At 38.4% G+C, this 5,790-nt stretch overlaps 1 non-coding gene across 1 annotated transcript; it reads right to left on the bottom strand.

Annotated features, from left to right (window-relative positions):
• Nucleotides 1–4,949: 4,949 nt before the first annotated feature.
• LOC128035671 (small nucleolar RNA R71) lies at nt 4,950–5,056 on the bottom strand. The gene has a single exon (XR_008192223.1). It is a non-coding gene; the product is annotated as a small nucleolar RNA R71 (small nucleolar RNA).
• Nucleotides 5,057–5,790: the final 734 nt, after the last annotated feature.

Here is a 5,790-nt window from a genome sequence, read left to right as displayed (position 1 = left end):
AATTGTGTTTATGTTGTTATTGGCCTCGGTAAGATGCTTGATTAAGTAAAATCATGACTAAGTTATTCTTGCATTACAATTTTTAGGTAACTAATGAATTAATTATTTATACGGATTAAAATTGTAATTAATGGACATAGTACTTAATCAGTGTATGTTTAATCATCTAAGGTAGTTGAGGGTTAGATTAGCAATGGTATCAGATGATACATTTGCCTTGCATAACTTGCAAGATTATTGTGATTAAACTGTTTCAAGGTAAGGATACTTTGTTACCTCACATAGTCTTTTATGTGCTTATTAAATCGAGTTAATTGTTTGAATTGACATAGGGATATGTACAAGAGATTATTTTGATTTAATAAGTATGTATGTGCAATAACATATTTGCCTATTAAGATTTGTTTAATCGGTTGAATTGACATAGGGATATAGTCAAGAGATAAATGGATTTTGGTAGGTGAGTATGTTCATAAGTTAGCAAATTACCGAGTTACCGTGAACTTATTCGTAACAATATAAACATGAGTTTAATAATTCTAAGTTAAGAAATGTAATTAATCTAACACAATTATGTCATCTTGATTAAAATCGTATTTTGAAATCGTGCATTTGAGATTTATTTATTTAGTTCACTTAGTTTAAAATCTTAGTTTTTAATCACCCTCTTCAAACAAAATATTTTTCTTCACCAAATTGTTTTAAATAACATTCATCAACAATTCTATTCACAATCCCTGTGGGTACGATTGTAACACCCCAAACCCGGCCTAGACGTTATTGTCGAATCTAGTGTGTCACATTGAAGTGTTTTTTTCGAAAACCATGTTTTCATTAAAAACCCTTCTTTAAATTTCAAACTTCTTGCCAATTAAAACTTGTACAAAACCTCAGTTTGCGTTTGCTTATTTTCAATTGAGGTTTATTAAAGAAACGTTGTTACCTTCAAAACCTTATTGTTGCGGAAGCGTAATTTAAAACAAATGATTTGCGAAAACGTGTTATTTAAAAATTGAGTTGCGAAAACGTAGGGTTTGAAAATAGTTATTGTTTTGAAAAACCAGGTTCTCCTTCTAGCAGATAAGAATCACAATAAATAAAATCTCAAATTTAAAATCCAAAATTTTTGAGGCCTTATTACAACCTGAATCAAAATCAAAGTGCTTTAGTAAATGAGCAAAATAGAATAAAACTTGTGCAGTTATGTGGCCCTCTCTGAGTCCCTTGCAGCTTTGAACCGTCTAACACTGGGGATTACCTGAAAGGTTAAAAACGGGGTGAGTTTACAAAAACTCAGTGTGTAATCCCCTATCATTCAGTTAGTAATATAAGTAGTAACAATCTGGGCCTGAGCCCTTTTCAGTAACAGAACAATGTGGCTTTAGCCCAAAACAGTAAAAGTGTAGTGTGGGCCTTAGCCCATTACAGTATCAGAATAAAAAATAGAATACATGTGGGCCTAAGCCCAATACAGTGATAGAATCAGTAATAGAAATGCAACAATACAATCATGCAACCCATCCCAAACCAGCCAACACACCACCCGTACCAACCAACACACCATGTGGGGATAAAATCGACCCATCCAGCCAACACTCCAATATCAGCACCGTTTACAGCACTAATCAGTATCGCAGCAAAGCTGCCAGTGACCAAAATGGCTAAGAGCCGTAAACAGGATAACTATAAGTTATAAACAGAATGGCTACAAGCCATAAGTACAGTAATATGATTGGCACAAAGCCATCATTAGTAGTGATATGATCGGCACACAGCCATCAGAAACGGTAATATGATCGGCACAAAGCCATCAGTAGCATCGTAGCAAAGCTGCCAGCAACAGTACCGCAGCAAAGCTACTAGTAATAGTATATGTGGCCAAGCCACCAGTAACAGTGATTGTGGCAGAGCCACTATTATAATACTTCCTCCATAATAGTATCCCAACCTCATGTAGTATGTCGTGTATGCAGAATGCCATGCTCAGAATCAGTTATACAAATAACAGACAAATCAGTCATACCAATTATAGACAAATCAGTCATTTAAATCACAGACAAATCAGTCATTTACGTCACGGACAAATCAATCATTTACACTCGTGGGGCAAAATAGTCATTTACCCTCTAGAGGCATTACGGTCATTTTACCTTACAAGGGTATTTCGATCATTTAGCCCTATGGGGGTATTACGGTCATTTTACCTTATAAGGGCATTACGATCATTTTATCATATGGGGACATTACGGTCATTTACCCTATAAGGGTTTTTCGGTCATTTTACCCTACAGAGGTATTACGGTCATTTTACCCTATAGGGGCATTACGGTTATTTTACAAATATTGAGGTCTCGGTACTTATTACGACCTCCTAAAAGGTCTATCATCGCTTCGATCGACTCAGATAACCTACACAGCCAGAACAATGTATATGAGCCCAAAACCCGCTATTGTGCCCAAGTGGGCCCACACGCTCGTGTGGCCCATTTAGGCCAGATTCACATACGGCATCGCGAGCCTCATAAACCAACCTATCAATGATCACTTACCGAGGATTTTACCCGTGTGGGCCCATAAGCCCGTTGAGCCTACGCGACCCATTTTGACCCCTCGAGGCCCATACGGCCCCAACTATGCAAACATCATAGTCTAACAACACTTACCACATCACATACATTTTATTCGTGTGGCCCACAAACCCACTGGGCCCACACAACCCATTTTAGCCCAACGAGACCCAGAACAGCCCAAGACCATGAGAACGCTCGTGGTGGCCTCTACAGACTAACGCCCATGTTCGTAGGCTCGATTCACCACATGCACAATTGCACGTTCGTGTGACATCATAGCCATATTTCTGACTTTTCGGCATTTTGCGATCTACAGTCATAGCAGTGTAACAACACATACTTTCAGCTTTTCAGCTGATCATCGAATACCGTATACAAATACACACCTGATTGCAACAACGAAAAGTGCGAAAAATCTGGAGCACAAAACCTATAACCAACACAACACAAGATTAAGGCATACTCTTAATCCATAAACTTTGTTTACTAAACCACAAACACTCACCTTGCTAGATCTAACAGATACTAGCACCTCATTGCTGATCAAGGGCGAATCCCCCTCCTAACATGATTCGACAGATCAAAAGTTGTTAGAAAACAACCATACATTCGGCTCCCAAGAGAAAGAAAAGGGAAAACCAAAGCTTCTTAATTGAGCCAAAAGAAATTTGACTAAGAACAAAATTATAAAGTGGTTCTAACACCCCCTTACCAAAAAAAAAAACAAACGTATTTCGGCAATAGTCAGTCAGGAAGATTCAGCCCGAATCAAGAAGAACAAAGAGATTTGAGAGGGAGAGAGTATGAGAATTCAGCCTAACAGAGAAAGGAAATATAGAATTGGAAAAGAAGTAGAGATGAAAGTAAAAGAGAGGGTCGGCTATAACAGAAAATGATTAAAGAAGAGATGAGTAGGAAGTTTCAAGCAGAGAAGAATCAGTATTTGGTTTCTTTTAGAGAAAAGAAGCAAAACTAAAGTTGAAAAGGAGAGACCAAATGGCAACATACAAAAGAGCCAACCAAGAAAACCACTCCGGCACTTCGGATATACCTAACAAAAGCCCCTAGCAGAATTTCCAAGAGCAAGAAACCTATTTCGGCACAACTTCTCAAGCCTTCAAACTCCTTGAAAACCTCCACCCCCTCTCCTTGATTTTCCCCCCTTATCCCTCTTGATATCCTCCACAACCAACTCACAAGACCAATTCAAACTTTCCAACAACAGAGTTCAAATCCAACACGAACTCTTGCCACCTTATGAACAAAATATATAATCCCATTTGGATACAGTGAGACTCGAACTCCAGTCCCCTACCAGAAACAGCACCCCAAATTGCCACTAGACCATCCCCTCTCTTTGTGTCATAAAACAACCACAAATAATTATAAATCCTGTAAGCTAACATCCAAGTTCCCTTAAGAGCCCAAAAATTAAAATTTTTCCAAAGGCCAGACTTGAGCCCAAGCTTCTCAAGCACTCCCAAATATGCTCATATCACTTAGCCACTCAACCAAACATGCAATTTGTGTTACTCATTTGCACAACTAAAATATCTAAGAGCAGTCTCCTATCCACTTCCAAGCTCAAGGCCCAATACTTTTAGGTCCAAAATTCAACGGGTTATAACGATAACTCGACATTTACTTGTCACTTTATTACTTGCTGCGATTGTGTACACTTGCACATTTTCGTCGTTCCAAGTTTTTGGCGCTGTTTTCGGGACTGTGTTTTAAAAAAGTCATTATTTATGAAGTTGTTAGTTTTGCATTTTGGTTTATTTTTCTGTTCAAATTTTAATTTAGTTAATTTTTCTGTGATTATTTCAGGTGTTTATGAGTATTGAACGAATCATTGATTTACTCCCTGTGGACCCTGAGATTGAACGAACTTTTCGACAGCCAAGAAGACAAGCAAGTCAGAAAAGGACTGAAGAGATGAACTTCAAAAATCTGAATCAAGGAAACGGTACAAAAATTGGTCAAAATCATATCCTTATTATTGATGATAGGGATAGAGCTTTAAGATAGTATGCCGTGCTTGTACTTCATGATCTTAATCTGGGTATTAGGAGACCCGAAATTGAGGCACAACAGTTTGAGTTGAAGCCCGTCATGTTCCTGATGCTTTAGACAGTGGGCCAATTCAGTGGAATGCCTACCGAAGATCCTCACCTACACTTAAAACTGTTTATGGAGGTGAGCGATTCTTTCAAGTTAGCCGGAGTACTTGAAGATGCATTACGATTGAAGCTGTTCCCATATTCACTAAGGGACAGAGCTCGAGCTTGGTTAAACTCATTACCACCAAACTCAATTTCAACATGGCAAGAGTTAGCAGAAAAATTCCTTATGAAATATTTCCTGCCTAGCAAGAATGCTAAGTTGAGGAACGAGATCACTACTTTCCAACAAATGAATGATGAGTCGTTGTATGAGGCATAGGAAAGGTACAAAGAATTATTACGGAAGTGCCCTCATCATGGAATCCCACATTGCCTACAACTTGAGACATTTTATAATGGTCTCAATGCTCACACGAGGATGGCAGTGGATGCTTCTGCTAATGGTGCTCTCCTTTCTAAGTCTTATAATGAGGCTTATGAAATCATTGAGAGGATTGCCAGCAACAATTATCAATGGCCAACCAATCGAGCAGCGTTAGGAAGACGAGCCGCTGAAATACATGAAGTAGACGCTCTTACTTAAATCACATATCAAGTATCATCAATATCCTCAATGTTAAAATATCTTACTACTAATGGGTGTAATAGTTTTGCAACACAGCCACTAAATCAATTTGAAAATGTAGCCTGTGTTTATTATGGGGAAGGACATTTGTGTGAAGAATGTCCATTGAACCCAGAATCTGTGTATTACATGGGTAATCAGAACCAAAATCGAGGAAGGCAAGTGCTGCAATCCAATTTCTATAACCCATCATGGCGAAACCACCCGAATTATTCCTGGAGTAACCAAGGGGCAGTAACTAGTAACAATTATATCCAACCTAGATCGACCCAGCCACCTAGTTTTTCCTAACAAGACCAGAAACTAACCCAAGCTGAACCATCCAATAGCCTAGAAATCTATTGAAGGTATACATGGCTAAAAATAATGCCTCTTTAAGGAATTTGGAGAATCAAGTGGGCCAGTTTGCAACTAAACTCCGAAACTGACCACAAGGTGCTTTACTTAGTGATACAGAGAATCTGAGGAATCC

This window comes from Gossypium raimondii, chromosome 12 (genome assembly GCF_025698545.1).
Source record: "Gossypium raimondii isolate GPD5lz chromosome 12, ASM2569854v1, whole genome shotgun sequence".
Taxonomy (NCBI): domain Eukaryota; kingdom Viridiplantae; phylum Streptophyta; class Magnoliopsida; order Malvales; family Malvaceae; genus Gossypium; species Gossypium raimondii.
The sequence above is the reverse complement of the archived record's forward strand: the minus strand, read 5'-3'. Positions and strand labels throughout refer to the sequence as shown.